We start from the raw sequence: 20,981 nt of genomic DNA, 5'->3' as shown, positions 1-20,981 counted from the left end.
AATAGTCATAATAATTAATAGCTGGGCTTGAAAAAAGCATAGAAGACAGCAGACAATCTATTGCTACAGAAATCAAGGAACTAAGGAATAGTCATGATGAATTAAGAAATGTTGTAACTGAGGTGCAAAATAAACTAGATGCAGTGATATCAAGGATGGAGGAAGCAGAGGAGAGAATAAGTGACAAAAGGAGATAAACTTATGGAAAACAATGAAGCCGAGAAAAAGAGCAATAAGAAAATACTAGACCACGAGGAGAGAATTAGAGAACTAAGTGATTCAAGAAAACATAATAATATCTGTATCATAGGAGTTCCAGAAAAAGGAGAGAGAGAGACAGAGGTAGAAGGTTTACTTGAACAAATTATAGCTAAGAACTTCCCTAATTTGGGGAAGGAGGTAGATATCCACATCCAGGAGGCACAGAGAACTCCCCTCAGATTTAACAAGAATAGGTCTTCTCCACGGCAAATCATACTGAAACTGGCAAAATACAAAGATAGAGAATTTTGAACACAGCCAGGAACAAACAGGCCTTACCTACAAGGGTAGACACTTAAGAGCAGTAGCCAACCTGTCCACTGAAACTTGGCAGGCCAGAAGGGAGTGGCAGTAAATATTCAATGTGCTTAATAGGAAAAATATGCAGCCAAGAATCTTTTATTCACCAAAGCTGTCATTCAGAATAGATGTAGAGATAAACGCTTTCCCAGACAAAAACTGAAGGAATTCATGACCACTAAACCAGCCCTGCAAGAGATCCTAAGGGGGATTCTGAATGGAATGCTGCAAAGACCACAAAGGACCAGAGACATCACCACAAGCATGAAACCTACAGATAACACAATGACACTAAATCTTTATCTTTCAATAACTCTGAATGTAAATGGACTAAATGCTCCAATCAAAAGACACAGAGTATCAGAATAGATTAAAAAAAAAAAATGACAAGATCCATATATATGCTGTCTACAAGAGACTCATTTTAGACCTGAGGACACCTTCAGATTGAAAATGAGGGGATGGAGAACAACATATCATGCTACTGAAAGTCAAAAGAAAGCTGGAATAGCCATACTTATATCAGACAAACTACATTTTAAACGAAAGGCTATAACAAGCAATGAAAAAGGTCATTATATCATAATTATAGGGTCTACCCATCAAGAAGAGCTAACAATTGTAAATGTTTATGCCCCCAGCTTGCAGCAGCCAAATATATAAATCAATCACAAACATAAGCAATCTTATTGGTAAGAATATGGTAATTGCAGGGGACTTTAATACTCCACTTACAACAATGAACAGATCATCTAGGCAGAAAATCAATAAAAACACAATGTCCTTGAATGATATACTGGACAGATATATTCAGGACTTTTCATCCAAAAGCAGAATACACATTCTTCTCGAGTGCACATGGAACATTCTCCAAGATAGATCCCATACTGGGTCACAAAACAGCCCTCAATAAATATAAAAGAACTGAGATCATACCATGTATATTTTCAGATCACAATGCTATGAAGCTTGAAATCAACCACAAGAAAAAATTTGGAAAGCTTCCAAATGCATGGAGGTTAAAGAACATCCTACTAAAGAATAAATGCATCAACCAGGCAATTAAAGAAGAAATTTAAAAATGTATGGAGGCAAACGAAATGAAAACACTACAGTCCAGACACTTTGGGATGCAGCAAAGGCAGTCCTAAGGGGAAAATACATTGCAATCCAGGCCTATCTCAAGAAACAAGAAAAACCTCAAACACAAAACCTAACTGCACACCTAAAGGAACTGGAAACAGAACAGCAAAGAAACCCCAAAGCCAGCAGAAGAAGAGAAATAATAAAGACTAGAGCAGAAATAAACAATATAGAATCAAAAAAAAAAAAAAAAAAAAACCACACAAAACAAAACACAGAACAAATCAGTGAATCTAAGAGCTGTTTTTTTGAGGTTTGTTCAAAAACAAACAAAACTGATCAACCAGACTTCTCAAAAAGAAGACAGAGAACCCAAATAGATAAAATCACAAATGAAATTGGATTTATCACAACCAACCCCTCAGAAATACAAACAATCATCAGAGAATACTATGAAAAATTATATGCCAACAAACTGGACAACCTGGAAGAAATGGACAGATTCCTAGACACCCACACACTTCTAAAACTCAAACAGGAAGAGAAAATTTGAACAGACCCATAACCAGTGAAGAAATTGAATCAGTTGTCAAAAATCTCTCAACAAATAAGAGCCCTGGGCCAGATGGCATCCCAGGGGAATTCTACCAGACATTTAAAGCAGAATTAATACCTCTCCTTCTCAAGCTGTTCCAAAAAAAATAGAAACAGAAGGAAAGCTTCTGGACTCATTCTATGAAGACATCATTACTTTGATTCCCAAACCAGACAGAGACCCCACTAAAAAGGAGAATTACAGGCCAATATCACTGATGAACGTGGATAAAAAAGCTCTCAACAAGATACTAGCAAATCGAATTCAACAGTATATTAAAAAAAATATTCACCATGATCAAGTGGGATTCATTCATGGACTGCAGGGCTGGTTCGATACTTGCAAATCAATGTGATACATCACATTAATAGAAGAAAGTATAAGAACCATATGACCTGACAATAGATGCAGAAACAGCATTTGACAAAATACAACATCTTCTCTTAATAAAAACCCTCAAGAAAGTTGGGATGGAAGAAACATACCTTAACATCATAAAAGCCATATATGAAAAGCCCACAGGTAATATCATCCTCAATGGGGAAAAAAATGAGAGCTTTCCTCCTGAGATCAGGAACACAACAGGAATGTCCACTCTCACTGCTGTTATTTAACACAGTGTTGGAAGTCCTAGCCTCAGCAATCAGACAACAAAATGAAATAAAGAGTATCCAAATTAGTAAAGAAGCCAAACTTTCACTTTTCACAGATGACATGATACTCTACATAGAAAACCAGAAAGATTCCACCAAAAAGTGATACATGAATTCAGCAAAGTCGCAGGATACAAAATTAACGTACAGAAATCGGTTGCATTTCTATACGCCAATAATGAAGCAACGGAAAAAGAAATCAAGACATTGATCCCATTTACAATTGCACCAAGAACCATAAAATACCTAGGAATAAACCTAACCAATGATGTAAAAGATCTGTATGCTGAAAACTATAGAAAATTTATGAAATACATTGAAGATGACAAAAAGAAATGGAAAAACATTCCATGCTCATAGACTTGAAGAACAAATATTGTTAAAATGTCAATACTACCCAAAATAATCTACACATTCGATGCAATCCGAATCAAAATTGCACCAGCATTCTTCTCAAAGCTAGAACAAACAATCCTAAAATTTATATGAAACCACATAAGACCCCAAAAGCCAAAGTAATGATGAAAAAGAAAACCAAAGCAGGAGGCATCACAATTGTGGACTTTAGCCTCTACTACAAAGCTGTAATCAAGACAGTGTGGTATTGGCACAAAAACAGATACACAGACCAATGGAATAGAGACTCTAGAATTGGACCCACAAATGGATGGCCAACTAATCTTTGACAAAGCAGGAAAGAACATCCAATGAAAAGAGACAGTCTCTTTAGCAAATGGTGCCGGGAAAACTGGACAACAAAATGCAGAAGAATGAAACTGGACCACTTTCTTACACCATACACAAAAATAAACTCAAAATGGATGTGAGACAGGAAACCATCAAAACCCTATAGGAGAAAACACACAACAACCTCTTTGACTTCAGCTGCATCAACTTCTTACTCGACATGTCTCCGAAGACAAGGGAAATAAAAAGCAAAAATGAACTACTGGGACCTCATCAAGATAAAAAGTTTCTGCACTTCAAAGGAAACAATCAAAACTAAAAGCCAATTGACAGAATGGGAGAAGATATTTGCAAATGACATATCGGATAAAGGGTTAGTATCCAAAATCTATAGAGAACTTATCAAACTCAGCACCCGAAAAACAAATAATCCAGTGAAGAAATGGGCAAAGGACATGAATAGACACTTTTCCAAAGAAGACATCCAGATGGCCAAACAGACACATGAAAAGATGGGTAACATCACTCACCATGAGGGAAATATAAATCAAAACCACACTGAGAGACCACCTCATGCCAAAGTGGCTAAAATGAACAAATCAGGAAACAACAGATGGTGGCAAGGTTGTGGAAAAATGGGAATCCTCTTACACTGTTGGTGGGAATGCAAACTGGTGCAGCCGCTCTGGAAAACAGTGTGGAGGTTCCTCAAAAAATTAAAAACAGAACTATCCTATGACCCAGCAATTGCACTACTAGGAATTTATCCAAAAGACACAGGAGTGCTGATTCACAGGGCACTTGTACCCCAATGTTTATAGCAGCACTTTCAACAATAGCCACATCACAGAAAGAGCCCAAATGTCCATTAACTGAAAATGGATAAAGATATGGTTTATATATACAATGGAATACTACTTGGCAATGAGAAAGAATGAAATCCTGCCATTTGCAACAACGTGGATGGAACTGGAGAGTATTATGCTAAGTGAAATAAGTCAGTCAGAGAAAGACAGATACCATGTTTTCACTCATATGTGGAACTTGAGTAACTTAACAGGATACCATGGGGGAGGGGAAGGGAAAGGAAAAAAACAGTTTCAAACAGAGAGGGAGGCAAACCGATAAGAGACTCTTAAATACAGAAAACAAACTGAGGGTTGATGGGGGGAGGGGCAGAGGGGAAAATGGGTGATGGGCACTGAGGAAGCCACTTGTTGAGATGAACACTGGGTGTTGTATGTAAGCGATGAATCATGGGAATCTACCCCTGAAACCAACAGCACACCGTATACAATGTATGTTAGCTAACTCAACAAGAAATTATATTAAAAAAAAAAAAAAAAAAGAATATGTAACTACTATACATTTCCATGCATATACTAGCACAGCCTCAAATACATAAAGCAAAAATTGAAAGAACTACAAAGGGAAACAAATCCATAATCATAACAGGATATTTTAACAGGATATTTTAACATATGCTTCTTCATAACTGATACAAGCAAAAAAAAAATGATACTGAAGATATGAAATACAAGATTAACAAACATGACCTAATGAAAACATAAAGAACACTGCACTCAATAAATGTAGGGGGGAAAAAAGCAATATATTGAGCCATAATACAGATCTCAAATTTTAAAGGTCTGAAATTAGAAACTGTTGAAACAGAATATATTCTCTAATTATCTTGTACAGTTGTTAGAAATAAAATTTAAACTTAAAAATAACCAGAGTATCTCCATGTATTTAGAAATTAAAAAATATAATACTTCCAGCTAATCCAAAAGTGAAACCAATAAAACCAATAAAAATTAGAAATAATTTTAAGTGAATTATAAAAATACTGCATATCATAATTTGAGTAATATAGCTAGCTAAAACAGCGCTTATACGAAATGCTTAGCCTTAAATACATGTAATTAAAAGGAAAAAATGGTTAAAAGTAGTGAATTATAAGAAGTGAATAAAAGAACAAAAAAGTAACCCCCAAAAAACATAAGTAAAGAAATAAAGCAGGGGCACCTGAGTGGCTCAGTTGGTTAAGCTTCTGACTTCAGCTCAGGTCATGGTCTTGCGGTTTATGGGTTTGAGCTCCGCGGCAGGCTCTGTACTGGCAGCTCAGAGCCTGGAGTCTGCTTCGGATTCTGTGTCTCCCTCTTTCTACCCCTCCCCTGCTCATTCTCTCTATCTCTCTATCTCTCCAAAACAAACAAACATGAAAAGATAAGAAAAGAGAAGAGAAGAGAAGAAAAAAGAAATCAGTTCAACAGAACACAAACATACAATAAAAAGGATCAGCAAGGGGTGTCTGGGTGGCTCAGTGGGTTAAGCTTCTGACTTCGGCTCAGGTCATGGTCTCAGGTCATGGTCTTGCGGTTCGAGGGTTTGAGCTCCGCAACAGACTCTGTGCTGGCAGCTCAGAGTCTGGAGCCTGCTTGGGATTCTGTGTCCCCCTCTCTCTACCCCTCCCCTGCTCATTCTATCTCTCTCTCTCTCCCCAAAAGAAATAAACATGAAAAGAAAAGAGAAGAAAAAAGATTAGAAAAGAAAAGAAAAGAAAAAAAAGAAAAGAAAAGAAAAAAAGAAATCAGTTCAGCAGAACACAAACATGCAATAAAAAGGATCAGCAAGGGGCGCCTGGGTGGCTCAGTCGGGTAAGCATCCGACTTCGGCTCAGGTCATGATCTTGCAGTCGGTCAGTTTGAGCCCCACGTCGGGCTCTGTGCTGACAGTTCAGAGCCTGGAGCCTGCTTCAATTCTGTGTCTCCCTCTCTCTACCCCTACCCTGCTTGCGCTCTCTGTCTCTCATAAATGAATAAATATTAAAAAATAAAAATAAAAAAAAATCTATCCACAAAGAAAATTCCCAGCCCAGATGGCTTCTCTGCCAGATTGTAGCAAAAATTTGAGGAAAGATAATTCCAATCAAACACAAACTTTTCTAGAATAGAAAATAAGGGTCAGTTCACTTTATGAGGCTAGCATAGCATAACATTGATTTCAAATCTTAACAAGAATATGGGCCATCTCATTTATGAACACTGATGTAAACTCCCAAACAAAATATTAATAAACTGAACCCAGCAGTAATTTTAAAAGATAATATAGTAAAACCAAATTAGGTTTATCCCAGGTATCAGATTAGGTTTAACAGTTAAATAAAATATAATTCAATATATTAAGTTCATATGGTAATGAAAAGCTACAAAAAAAAAAAAGCATTAAATTCAAACAAACAGAACACAAAATTGTTAGTAAACAAGACACAACAGAGAACTTTTTTTAAGTTTTAATCACCCAGTGCTTATCTTGACAAATGCACTTCTTAATCCCTGTCACCTATTTCATCTCCCTCCCACTCACCTCCCCTCTGGTAACCATCAGCTGGTTCTCTATAGGTAAGAGTCTGTCTCTTGGCTTATCTCTCGTTTTTTCCCCCTTTGCCCATTTGTTTTGTTTCTTAAATTCCACATGAGTGAAATTATATGGTTATTTATCTTTCTCTGACTTGTTTTACTTAGCATTATACTCTCTAGACCCATCCACGTCATTGCAAATGGCAAGATTTCATTCTTTATTTTATAATTTTTTTAAAGTTTATTTATTTTGAGAGAGACATAGAGCGAGCAGGGGAGGGGGGAGAGAAAATCACAAGCAGGGTCTACACTGTCAACACAGAGCCCAACGTGGGGCTCGAACTCACCAAATCATGAGATCATGATTTGAGTTGAAACTGAGAGTCGTATACATAGCCACCCAGGTGCCCCATATTTCATTCTTTTTAAAGGCTGAATAACATTTCATTGTATATATACTACTTTCTTATCCATCAGTGGGCTGTTTCCATATCTTGGCTATTTTAAATAATGCTGCTATAAACATAAGGGTACATGTATCCCTTTAAATTAGTGTTTTTGTATTCTTTGGATAAATACCCAGCAGTGCAACTGCTGGATTGGAGGGTAGTTCTACTTTTAACTTTTTGAGGAACCTCCATACTGTCTTCCACAGTGGATACACCAGTTTGCTTTTCCACCAACAGTGCGGGAGGGTTCCTTTTTCTCTACATTCTCACCAACAGCTATTGTTTCTTGTGATTTAACTATTGTGACGGGTGTGAGGTGATATCCCATTGTAGTTTTGATTTGCATTTCCCTGATAGTAAGTGATGATGGGCATCTTTTCATGTTGGTTACCTGGATGTCTTCTTGGAGAAATACCTGTTCATGTCTTCTGTCCATTTTTTCATTGGATTATTTGGATGTTGAGTTGTATAAATTCTTTATGTATATTGGATACTAATCCTTATCACATAGGTCATTTGCAAATATATTTTCCCATTCAGTTGGTTGTCTTTTAGTTTTGTTGATTCTTTCCTTCACTGTGCAGACACTTTTTATTTTGATGCAGTCCCAATAGTTTATTTTTGCTTTTGTTTCCCTTGTGTCAGGAGACCTATCTAGAAAGAAGTTGCTATGGTTGACGGCAGAGAAATTAACTGCCTGTGCTCTTTTCTAGTATTTTATGGTTTCAGGTCTCACATTTATGTCCTTCATCCATTTTGAATTTATTTTGTGGATGGTGTAAGAAAGTGGCTCCATTTCATTCTTTTGCATGTTGCTGTCCAGTTTTCCCAACACTATTTGTTGAAGAGACTGTCTTTTGCCTGTTGCATATTCTTTCCTGTTTTGTTGAAGAGTAATTCACCATATAATTGTGGGTTCATTTCTGTCTTTTCTATTCTGCTCCACTGATCTACATAGATATGTTTGTGCCATACTATTTTGATTACTACAGCTTTGTAATATAACTTGGAAGTCCAAATTATGATGCCTCCAGCTTTTCTTTTTCAAGATTGCTTTGGCTACTTGGGTTCTTTTGTAGTTCCATACAAATTTTAGGATTATGTGTTCTAGTTCTGTGAAAAATGCTATTGGTATTTGGATAGGGACTGCATTAAATCTGTAAATTGTTTTGGCTTGTATAGACATTTTAACAATATTTGTTCTTCCAATCTATGAGCATGGAATGTCTTTCCATTTCTTTTTTTTAATTTATACTATTTTATTTATTCAATATTTGAAAAAATAAAACATACAGGTATGTTATTTTGTTATATTTAAAAGCTCAATGAATATGATTGAACTGGAAAAATCATTATTTGTGGCTGTTATTGTTCCAGTCATTTATCCTTCTTTCCTCCTCCTTCTCTCTCCTCTTCCTCCTTTTTTTTATGTATTTCTTTTTATTTTATTTTATTTTATTTTATTTTATTTTATTTTATTTTATTTTATTTTTTATTTTTCTAAAATTTACATCCAAATTAGTTAGCATATAGTGCAACACTGATTTCAGGAATAGATTCCTTAGTGCCCCTTACCCATTTAGCCCAACCCCCCACCCTCACAACCCCTCCAATAACCTTCTGTTTGTTCTCCATATTTATGAGTCTCTTCTGTTTTGTCCCCCTCCCTGTTTTTATATTATTTTTGTTTCCCTTCCCTTATGTTCATCTGTTTTGTCTCTTAAATTCCTCAGATGAATGAAGTCATATGATATTTGTCTTTCTCTGACTAATTTCACTTAGCATAATACTCTCCAGTTCCATCCACGTAGTTGCAAATGGCAAGATTTCATTCTTTTTGAGTGCCGAGTAATACTCCACTGTATGTATATGCCACATCTTTATCCATTCATCCATTGATGGACATTGGGGCTCTTTCCATACTTTGGCTATCATTGATAGTGCTGCTATAAACATTGGGGTGCATGTGTCCCTTTGAAACAGCACACCTCTATCCCTTGGATAAATGCCTAGTAGTGCAATTGCTGGGTCGTAGGGTAGTTATATTTTTAGTTTTTTTGAGGAACCTCCATACTGTTTTCCAGAGTGGCTGCATCAGCTTGCATTCCCATGTCTTTCCATTTCTTTGTGTCGTCTTCAATTTCTTTCATCAGTGTTTTATAGTTTTCAGTACAGGTCTTTCACCTCTTTGGTTAGGTTTATTCCTAGATGTCTTGTTATTTTTGATTCAATATAAATGGTATTGTTTTCTTAATTTCCCTTTCTGCTGCTTCATTATTGGTGTATAGAAATGCAACAGATTTCTGAAGATTGATTTTGAGCAGGGAACTTCATTAGTATGATAGAAGTTTAAATAAAAACAAAATAACAAAAAACAAAGTTTCGGCCAATGCACTTGGGAGTGAAATGTTAAATGCTTTCTCTCTGAGATGAGGAACAAGACAGGGAGAGCAGCCCTAGGATGACGCAGTGTTTTATTTTTTGACCTGGGTAATAACTTTGTGTGTACAATAACACACTAAGTTCTTCATTTTATGTTTTATATATAATCTAGAATATATGTTATAGGAAAAAAAACAAAGAAATACTTGGAGATGAACAAAAGGCTGATTTAAGACTGTCACTAAAGGTCAGGAACTCTGTAGGTCTTAATTTCCCTCCCATTATAATTAATTTCCAACCAATTAACATTTATTGGGCCTATAAGACATTGTACAAACTGGCAACATGCGTTATTAACCTTAAAGATGTTTGCAGCTTATCATCTAGTAACTCCATTATCTATGAACTCATCTTAAGGGAAATGGCCAAGATAAAAAGAAATCCATAATGTGCTAAGATGTTCACTGCACACATGAAAATAAAATGGAAAATGACTAAATAACTACAGGGAACAGTTAAGAAAAAGAATTCTTACAATGGGATTATTATGCAGTCAATAAAAATACAATTTACAAAATAGTCTAAGAAATGCAAATAACCTAATTTTTTAAAACTGGAAATATATACACACATACATTTGTACCATGACTAAACGGGGGGGTGGGGTGGGAATGTCATAGGCACAGAAAAAAAAAACAAAATGAGAAGGAGAGAGAGAGGGGTTGGGGGAGACAAAAACTATACTGGTTTTCTTTATATGATGAGCTTATGGATGTTATCTTTACTTTTTAGTTTACTTCCTGAATTTCCTTTAATGACTATATAAAGCTTTAATAATGTGGTACACAAGAACTGAAGAAAATAATCACAAACCTAATGTATCCTATTTTTTAATTACTTCAAAATGTAACTAAAATTTCAATTTTAATTTCAGTATGATATTAATCAGGTAAATTATTTTCTAACAGTTAAACTGTGCAAGCCTATAATTTGCTATTTATAATAATTTCTAATTATAACTAGTGTTTTAAATCATATAACCTTAAAAATTAGATCACCACAGATATATCATGTCCAATTTCCTGGCCATAATTCTAAACCAGTTTGCTCCTTGACAGCTAAAAAAGAAAATGATCTATTAACAGGCTTCAATCAGTCATTTCCATAAGAACAAAATAACTGTTAATCTCTGAATAAAAGATGGTCACGGCTCCTCATTTTCAACTTCAGTTTTGCCAATCCACTGGTATTTTCTGACCAGTTGTGAGGTATGTCTCAAGTAATTTGTTATCAATCATAAAATATAAATGTTTAATGCTTATCATTAGAAATAATAATTGAAGCAAACGTAAGGTTAACCCTGTATCACTTAACATAGTTTGCATTCCAGCATACTTTAACGAGAAGAAAAGAACACAGTAGATATAAATCCTTCATTTGGGAATTCCATATTCACTTTTTCAATATTTACTGAGCATCTATTAGGGGCCAGACACTAAAGGCACTGCACAAACAACAGAAACAGACTTGAAATCTGTTAGGGTTAAATATAACTGTCATTTTACAATTTAAGCTTTGAACTACCCAATCTTACTTTTCACTCTTTCCCAGAACAAACTTTTCTTCTCTAGTTCTCTGAATTTCTTTTAAAACACTTTAGGCTTCCTTGCTACCAAACCTCTGCTCCAGCTGCTTCTGAGCCTAACTGCCTTTTGTTCATTCACCAGCACCTATAGACTGCTCACTACATGCTACTACAGTACTACAAGTACTGTACTTGGCATGAGAGAAGGAAAAAGCCTTTTCTACCCTATCCATTCTTTGAAGTCCAGGTCAAGTCCTGCCTCTTTCTTAGAGAATTTACTCATTATCCTTTCCAGACTCTGAATGTTGTAACTATTACTATTCAACACAGTGGCTCCCAATCTTTGATATAAGAAACATTTTTAGTATTAAAAGGTTTCATAAATCTCATTCTCATTCCTTAGGTGATACCTGGTGCCAGGGCCCTAAATACCACCTATACACTGATAATTTCTACCTCTTCCTTAAACTCCTCATATACATGCCTATTCAATGTATTCACTTGAATACTATCTGATAGGTATCTCAAACATAGCCACATTCAAAACAAAATTGATTTACATCTCCAAACCTACCCCTACCCCTGCCCCATAGCCCCCATCTCAGTAAAATGTGCCACCTTTCCCCAGTTGGTCATGTTGAAAAACTTGGGAGTCATCCTTTACTTCTCTTTCCCTCATACTCCACATCTAATCCATCAGTAAATCCTAAATACTCTACTTTTTAAAAAAATTTTATTTGAGAGAGAGTACGCACATGTGCAAGCAGGGGAGAGGGGCAGGGGGGGGTGAGAGAATTCCAAACAGGCTCCATGCTCAGCACGGAACCCGACATGGGGCTCGAAACCATGACACTAGGATCACGACTTGAGCTGAAATCTAGAGTCAGACACCAACTAAATGAACCACCCAGCCCCCCTAATTACTCCGCTTTCTAAGTGTATCAAATCTGAACATTTCTGGGGCGCCTGGGTGGCTCAGTTGGTTAAGCGTCCGACTTCAGCTCAGGTCACGATCTCGCGGCCGCGAGTTCGAGCCCCACGTCAGGCTCTGGGCTGATGGCTCAGAGCCTGGAGCCTGCTTCCGATTCTGTGTCTCCCTCTCTCTCTGCCCCTCCCCCGTTCATGCTCTGTCTCTCTCTGTCTCAAGAATAAATAAATGTTAAAAAAAAAAATTAAAAAAAAAAATCTGAACATTTCATTGCTCCTCTACCATTAAAGGGGCTGCTTCTCCAAGCAGCGTATTTCCAACCTAAATTATTTTCCTAACTGGTTTTCCTGCTTCCATTTTTGCCTCATACAATCAATTTTCACCATGTAGTCAGAGTAATCCTCCAAAATAACAAGTCAAATCTGGATATTCCCATGCTTAAACCCTTCAATGATTACCATTTCACCCAGAGTAAAATCCAGTCTTTCCATGACCTTCAATGCCCTACCTGATCTAGCCTCTGCCTGTCCTACCACTCTCCCCTTCACTGGCTCTATTCCAGCCATACTGCTGGAATGTTGTTCTTCCAATATGCCAAACACATTTCCATTCAGAAGGTGCTTACTGCTCCCTCTAAACATTTTCCCTCAGTTAGCTCCAGGGCTTACTCCATCACTTCCTTCAGGTCTCTTAGCTCAAAGGCTTCTCAAAAAGCCCTTCTCTCACCAACCTATCTAAGGTAGCATCCTGTTACTCTTTAAAAAAATTTTTAATGTTTATTTATTTTTGAGAGAGAGAGAGAGAGCGCGCGCACACGTGAGAGAGAGCGTGGGGGAGGCTCAGAGAGAGAGGGAGACACAGAATCTGAAGCAGGCCCCTGGCTCTGAGCTGTCAGCACAGAGCCTGAGGCAGGGCTGGAACCCAAGAACCATGAGATCACGACCTAAGCTAAAGTCGGACACTTAACTGACTGAAATACCCAGGCGCCCCCTGTTACTCTATTATCCACTGAAACTTCTTTATTTATGTCAAAGCCTATTAACTACCTCATGTGTCTGTGTGTTCACATGGATAATGTTTATTAACTGCATCCCTAACATTCACACTCAGAACACAGGTTAGGTTTTGTTCACCATTGTTACTACATTACATGCACATAGCAGACTTTCCAAAATATTTATTGGATGAATGATAGTTACTGCTTTTAGTTTTGTTGAGAAAATAATGAAAAAACACTACTAGAATTTAGTAAGGCTTTCAAATGATTTTACACACTATTAATCACAAGAGCATTATATACCTGCTTTGGTGGTAGAAGGAGTACAATGCACGTAATTCCAGATTCAATAACAACTAAGGGATGGGGCCTTCTTATAATTCTGTCTCTTCCCACATCCTTCCTTCCTATGTCATTCACTGATTCTTTCCATAAACAGTTATTGTATACCTCTAAGTGAGAATATTCTAGACATTAAGAATACAAAAATAATTAACACAAGGTAATGCATGAGACATAGAAAAACAATACTTATAGAATATGACATACAATAGAGATACAAATATAGATTAAAAAATTATAGCACAACAGGGGAAATAATCAACTTTGGGGGGTTCTTTAGGGAAGGTTTTAGTAATGATGATACTCAACAAATACTTGCAAAAAGTATTCTCCAATTTACTTTATATGTGAAATGAGGGTTTTAAGTCTGACAGTGCTCCAGTAATGTGCTGCCATGTGCTAGCCTGAGAATGAAACCAAAACAAGAGGAATGACAGAGCAGAACAAATCACAGAGAAACTGAGCCAAGTCCTTGATGGTTTCAGGCAGGATAAAGCCTTAGATAAAGTTTAATTACAAGATCTAATCATTCCCTTTATTGTTTAAGCAGTTTGAATGTGATTTTCTGTCACTTGCAATATAAGAATACAGATGAATGTTTACCAATTCTTTCAAAAAGCAAAGTATATTTCAAGGTATAAGGCCACTATTGGCATATATGAAGGGATGAATCCTGTTTTGTGGGCAAACAACACAGGACTTCTAGTATATCTGATCTCTATCCACTAATTGTCAGTAGAAGTTCAAAATCATTGTGACAACCAAAAATGTCCCCATGTATTTCCAAATGCTTCCCACCCCCAAGGGGAAATACAAACCTATTTCCTAAGAGTTCTATATGTACCCATTTCTCACAGTGGTTCCACCATCTATGCATAAATGTACTTAACATCAACCTTAGAATAACTGGGATATACCACTCAAATAGCTTAATTTTACATAATCAGATTTTAATCAGTTATTTATGACTATCCTACATATAGCTTATATCAACCCTTGCAGTGCTATAAGTTTGCTCCTACTATCGGAAAATTCTTATTTATTTAAACTTACTTCTCCATAAAATATTATCAAGATATGTCACCGATCTTGTTGGTTACCTTCCTAACTTCCTCTTAGACTGAAATGCCAGCTAATGTATTTTCCAGCCCCCTTGCAAGTAGGGTCTAAATGTGCCAAGATGACATCGTACACAGGGTTTCTGTGAAAGGTTTACTTGCCTAATCAAGAGAGGACAAACTTCCTCCTATCTTTGGTGGCTGTGTGAGAATGTGATGTGTGGAGCAGCAAGAGCAATGTACAACAATGAGAGGACAAGGGCACAATGAGCACAAAGATGAGCACGCTAAGGATAAAAATGAAAACTACCTGGATCCTGGATATAACATCACTGTACAGCTACAGTGACTAACCAGGAATCCTCCCACTCTGGGCTTTTTATGTGAAATACTGTTTACTATTGGTCGGGTATTATGTAACCTGAGGCCAAACTAATACAAGATATATTTAAGATATGACAGATGCTGAAAGTGGGAGAAGAACCAAGGTTAGAGTGGGTTGCTGGGAGAAAGGTGTTTAGAAGAGAGAAATTAGAAGGAAGAGAAATACATATACACACATGCACACGTAAACACACTAGGTGAGGATAGGTACATGAAAATCAAATTCCATTTGATTCCAACTGGTTTGAGTTAAGCTTACAGTAGTACATTTAAGAGAAATATAGCTAACAATGTAGGTGAGAAGTCAAGTTGCAGAACTGGGAAACATTCCACACAAAAATGATTTGTGTCATTAAAAACAGGATGGGGCACCTGGGTGGCTCAGTTGGTCGAGCGTCCAACTTCAGCTCAGGTCATGATCTCACTGCTCGAGAGTTCGAGCCCAGCATTGAGCTCTGTGCTAACAGCTCAGAGACTGGAGCTGGCTTCGGATTCTGCGTCTCTCTCTTTCTCTGCCCCTCCCCTGCTTACGCTCTGTCTCTCTCTCTCTCTCTCTCTCAAAAATAAATAAACATTAAAAAAAAAAAAAAAGGTTTCAAAAACAGGATATAACCACCAGAAAACACAGTGAAAAGCACAAAGACCCCTGAGTACACTGGTGATCTCTCCCTCATTTTAGATAAGGTTCATCCATGAGTTAGGCCAATTAGAATAATTCCACCCCTCTTGACAAAGACATTGTGACAGACTTGGCAGCATGATCCTTCTAATTTGTTCAATCAGAACAGAGCTTAGGACTTTTGGGAAAAGGCTAGTCGAAAAGAGAATCCTTCTCTTTACCTTTGGAAATAAATAAAGAAGGCTATCACATGAACATTGCTGATAGCCATTTATTTATTTTTTACTAGGAGGGAAGCCAGTCCGAGCATAAAGCCCAAACAGTAGGACAAAATTGAGATAATAGCAGAAAAATGGAGTTTCAGCCCCAATGACATAAGCCCATGAACAAACTACTCTTGAAGCCAATTCTATCTATGCACTTGCCAATCACATGAGCCAATACACTCTTTTTTGCTTTTAAATCCAGTTTGCATCCTAATATATGAATCACTATGTTTTGGGGGAAGAACGATGCAGGAATGTGAAAAAAAACTTTCAGATATCTAAGAGAATCAGGACATACAATGCAGAAGAACCAAGAAATCAGATAATCTTATTCCTGTGGTGTATATGGTTTTAGGAAACCAAGGATGACTGAAGGAAAGCCAATAGATGCGGTGATTAGGAGGTCATAGGGGACTTTTAAAATAGCAATTTCAGTGCTGAAATGGTAAAGGAAGTTAGAGTGCAAAGGAGAATATTTTATATTTATTAGGAACTCCATAATGTACCAAACACTTGGATGGAGATCTAACATGTGCTAAACTCCTTCAATTATGACTCTAAGTTTAACACTCTTTTATAGATAAAGAATAGAGTCTGAGTAGTAACTTGCCCACAGCCACATAGCCACTAAGTGTTTTTAACAGACTTCAAACCCAGATTCACCTGGGTCAAAAGTCAAATATTCTTGCTACTACACTAGGCTCCTGGGACTAAAGAATAAAAATACAGTGGCACAGCAGGCTCAAAATTCAGACTGGCTTTACTGAGTTACACAGCACTGTATTTGGCAGCCTTGAGAAAGATATAAGCATGTACATAGGCTAGAGAGGGAGAGACTGAAGAAGGAATGATAATGGACAGTTCTACAGAAAGAAGGATGGGGAGGGATGATTGTGGACACATCAGGAGGGGAGAATATTTCCTTTTGTGAGATAGGAGTAAATAAGGAAATAATACAGAGGACAGAAAAGAATATACCTCAGACAGTTGAGATTTTTCTCAAGAAAGGAAGGTATCAAGTTATTTGCTATAAAAACCTTCCGGAAATGAGACAGAAAGGTACACGACCAGCACTTAAAACCCAGGAGAGAACAGGGCACCAACTTGTATGGAAATGAACCTATATCCTCATACAAGGGTCTCTTGCATCCTTTAGGATGTCAGGAATCAAACCGAAAGAGCTAGTGATAATGCTTACTCTGGACTGGGCACTAGAAAGGTAAACCTACAGAAAATAAGGCATTCTAGGGCATCAGTGAGAGCTTAGTAAAAACTGATGACAGTGAGATCCTGGTTATGTAGGGAGGCAAATGAAATCAGCAGTAGGCTAATGGGTTGGATGAATAGAGAGACAAAGAGGGGTTCATAAAGACAGTGTGAGAGACAGAAAACAGGTACCATAAGAGTGGAAGAGTGAGAGATTTTAATGACAGTTTGTGATCAGAGATGTGTTTTGACACAACCCTTCGAATTATTTTGCCAGAGGCAGGGAGGCACTGACTGGAGTTAGTCCTACTATCTCTTCAGCCAGAAGCACAGAATTGAGACATAACCCCCTTTAAAAACATGCAGTCCTTAGTTGTAGAAAAAAATGAAGGCCTAAAACAAACAAATGAATGAACTAGCCCATACAGGAATCAAACATAAAAATATCTCCTCTTTTTTTGAACTAAACAATTCCATCTCCAAATTTAGGAAATTAAAAAATAAAAATAAAAATAAATTAATTTAAAAGGAAATTCATTAAGGTCAGAGTCTACAGCAAAGGGAAAAACAGATTATGTGTCATGAGGTAGAATGAAAAGTAAACAAATCTGTCAGGCCAATTATATAACCCACATATTAAAGACTGTTAGTATAGAATTCCAATAGGGCAAGGATAGTTTGTGCTTTCATAACCTGGGAGAGCACCTAGCATAGTTTCAACAAATGATATTATGCAATTTAATGTTAATAAAAAAGGTCCACCTATTTGTAATCTCAAAGGAGAAGCTATCATTTGCATCTATAATCTCAGTTTTACAATTTGGGGGCTCTTGAGAAATTATCCAATTAGTTCTCCGCATGGAAGTAAATTAAGAAGGCTATCACATGAATACTGCTGATAGCCATCTTTTTTTGCTAGGAGGGAAGCCACTTTGAGCAGGAAGCCCAAACAGGAGGACAGAGCTGAGATAACAGCAAAAAGATGGAAAATATGGGAGAAACAGCCATGGCAACTTCCTCCACTACTACTTCAATCCTGTGGTTTGCACTTACAAACTCTGGCAAGGTACCATGTTATTCAGGACAGTTTCTTACACCATTAATTCTGAGTACCCTTGCCCCAGTAATAAAGAAAGAACTGAGACTGGCACAGCCTGAATTTTGCAAAAAATATCAGGTCTTACAGGGACTGTTAGGTAGTAACAACAATTGAGAATCCAAGAAATTTGAGAAGTTTTTAGTTTAAGCTTTTCTCCATTTTAGCCCTTTCTAAATAAAACAAAGGGCTTGTACAATACGGTATTCTAAAGCTTCACTGGGCAATTTAAGCGAACATTGGATAAAAGAATAAATCACTTAACCTTTCTTGTGCCATTACATATCTTACATTCACAAAGCCTTCCTTTTAAAAACGAACACTTCCCAATTCTTTCACTAGACCTAGAAAACTTAAGCCTCTGCCTCAAAAGTTCGGAGACCAAAGATTTAGAGATTAATTTCCATGAACAATCATTTGCATCACAGGCACCATTCTCTCCTTTGCAGTTCAATGGGCCAAGGAATCCAACTCTTCAAACCACCTCTCCTGGGGACAGGACTCCCTCATCAAGGTGAAGCTTTTTCTTTGTAACTCTCTCTATATGAGAGGCTACCGGGTAATCTTCCCAGACAGTTAAACTTTTAAAGGAAGCCAAGAGGGTCGAAACCAGGAAGATGGGGAGGCGACTAAAATAGGAGGGGCGACGACCCACCCACCTAACGCGAAAGAGAGACCGCTTGGACGCGAGAAGCTTCACCAGGAGTCGGGGAAGATGCGGAGGGCGGCAGGCGTCGCGACCCCCACCCACTGTGTGAGAATGGAGGGCTTGCAAAGCCAGGGGCCAACTGGAGGCCTGAAAGAGGGCGCGGGGCGGGGAGAGGGTGGGACGTGGAGACAAGAGAACGGCAGACTCGGGCCGAGCACCGCTAGGGTCTGGAGCAACGGTGGGGCAAAGACGCCAATGCTCACGCTTCACTCACCTGCCAGACGTTCGCCCCGCGGCCAGAAGTACGGACGCCGCCTGGGCGCTTCCTCTCCTGCGGGACACGGCCGCCGCCGCCGCCGCCGCCGGAGCTCCAGGACCCGAGAGTAGAGGGTGGTGCAGAAGCAGGCAAAACGGCGACCGGACCCGAGCCCAGACAGGCGTACATAGGGGGCGCCGGGCGTCCGGGAAGGCAACTGTGCTTCACCTTCCTCACCAGTAACCAACAACACTTCCCGGGAACAGCATCGTGCCAGCCTTGGCCCGCTGCTCCCCGGCCTTCTCCCGCAGCTCCCCCCAGCAGCGGCCGGGTTTCCGGCGGCCACACTCCGCCCCCTCGCTACTTGGCCTCCGCCATCTTGCTGGAGGCGGGAAGAATGTAGCGCGCTTGCGTGCGCCGAGATTGCCGGCGCTCTTCTACCCAGCAAGGAGGGGCTGAAATGCGCAGTCGCGTTGTTGCGGCGCTCAGACCCTCGCTTCTTCACGGTCCAGTATGATGTGCGTTTGCTACTTGGGAAGCCGAATCTCCGTTCACCGGACTTACTTGCCTTTCCTGAACTGTGCTGCAGCCGATTTAGTAGAACCCGTCTGCACACCCATAGTCGAGTTATTCTGCAAACACCTAGGTAGTGCCTACAATGTGATAGGTTCTAGGCCAGGTGCTGAGGGTAGATTAATAAAACCTATCTGTAGCCCAAAAGGAGCTCATAATCTAGTGAAAAAGACAGATGAACGAGTAATTCCCCAAATTCTTGTTTTGTAGCTGCGCACCACCTCCTCTCCCTTGCTCCCACTATTTTAATTCAAAGCATACTTCTTGGGAAGTCCTCCTAGTTTGTCTTACACAAACTTTATCTTTCATTACCTCTCTAGCTTAATTTCATTCAACATTAATTCAACAAATAATATTTGAGTTTCTATTATATACTTAATATTGTCCTAGGCTCCAGATTTATAGCAGTAAGAAATACATTCATGGAATTTACATTCTGGTGGGAAAGAATGGGCAATAAAGACAAATCACAGAATTAATGTTTGATAGCGATAAGGGATGGGAATGATGGGATTTGGGGGTGATGGTGGGGTTTGGAGCTGAAGGTCAAGAAAGAATTCTTGATGACATCTTTGGTGCAAAATGTGAATTTACTTAAGCATGGGGACAGGACCCTAGGGCAGAAAGAGCTGCACTGGGGTGGTGATAGATAACTGATTAAATACCTTCAGGTTGGAGGGGGGTTGGGGATAGAGTAAGTCTCTAAGGTATTTTGGAAGCAAGGTTTCCAGGACCTTGAGGGCCAGCTGCTGTTAGAAAAAAAACCTCAGTCATGAGACCCTTCACATGTAGATCAGGGGGCCATAAGCTTGGGGTATGATTGCCAGCATATACCTTGGGGGAGTTGAGATAAAGGAAGTTTCCAAAGCAATTTTTATATGTTAAAGTAGACTTAGAGGATCCTGAGGGGTCGGGATAACGTTAAGCCAAGGTTCCCTTTTGCCCCTAGCAAAGTGTCATCATCGAGGCAGCTGAGGTCCTAGAAGGATGTCACTCTGCCTGTTTCAAGGACTTGTCAATGGGCAGTAGGCAATAAGGGAATTTAATTTTTCATTTGCCTTTGTTTTCCACATCACCACAGCAAGCACTTAAACCCCTGTCCTTTGCTCTTGGGTAGCCAGGGGTGTCCAAAGAATGTCACACATATCCCACCTGGCAGGGGGAGGGGGTGCTGTTAGCCTGTACTTTGCTCTCACCTTGCCCAACATTCCCTCATCAGGAGGAGAGCAAACCACCAAAAGATGATGGCG

The 20,981-nt window shown here is 38.6% G+C and overlaps 1 protein-coding gene across 4 annotated transcripts in view; it reads right to left on the bottom strand.

Annotated features, from left to right (window-relative positions):
- The window catches only part of APC (APC regulator of WNT signaling pathway), a 149,042-nt gene extending 129,529 nt beyond the window's left edge, over nt 1-19,513 (bottom strand). For all 4 annotated transcript variants that reach the window (XM_042945219.1, XM_042945234.1, XM_042945245.1 and 1 more), the window contains exon 1: nt 19,177-19,513. The gene's annotated coding sequence lies outside the window, so the exon portion shown is untranslated. The remainder of the gene's footprint in view (nt 1-19,176) is intronic.
- Nucleotides 19,514-20,981: the final 1,468 nt, after the last annotated feature.

Source organism: Panthera leo, chromosome A1, assembly GCF_018350215.1.
Source record: "Panthera leo isolate Ple1 chromosome A1, P.leo_Ple1_pat1.1, whole genome shotgun sequence".
NCBI classification, from domain to species: domain Eukaryota; kingdom Metazoa; phylum Chordata; class Mammalia; order Carnivora; family Felidae; genus Panthera; species Panthera leo.
The sequence above is the reverse complement of the archived record's forward strand: the minus strand, read 5'-3'. Positions and strand labels throughout refer to the sequence as shown.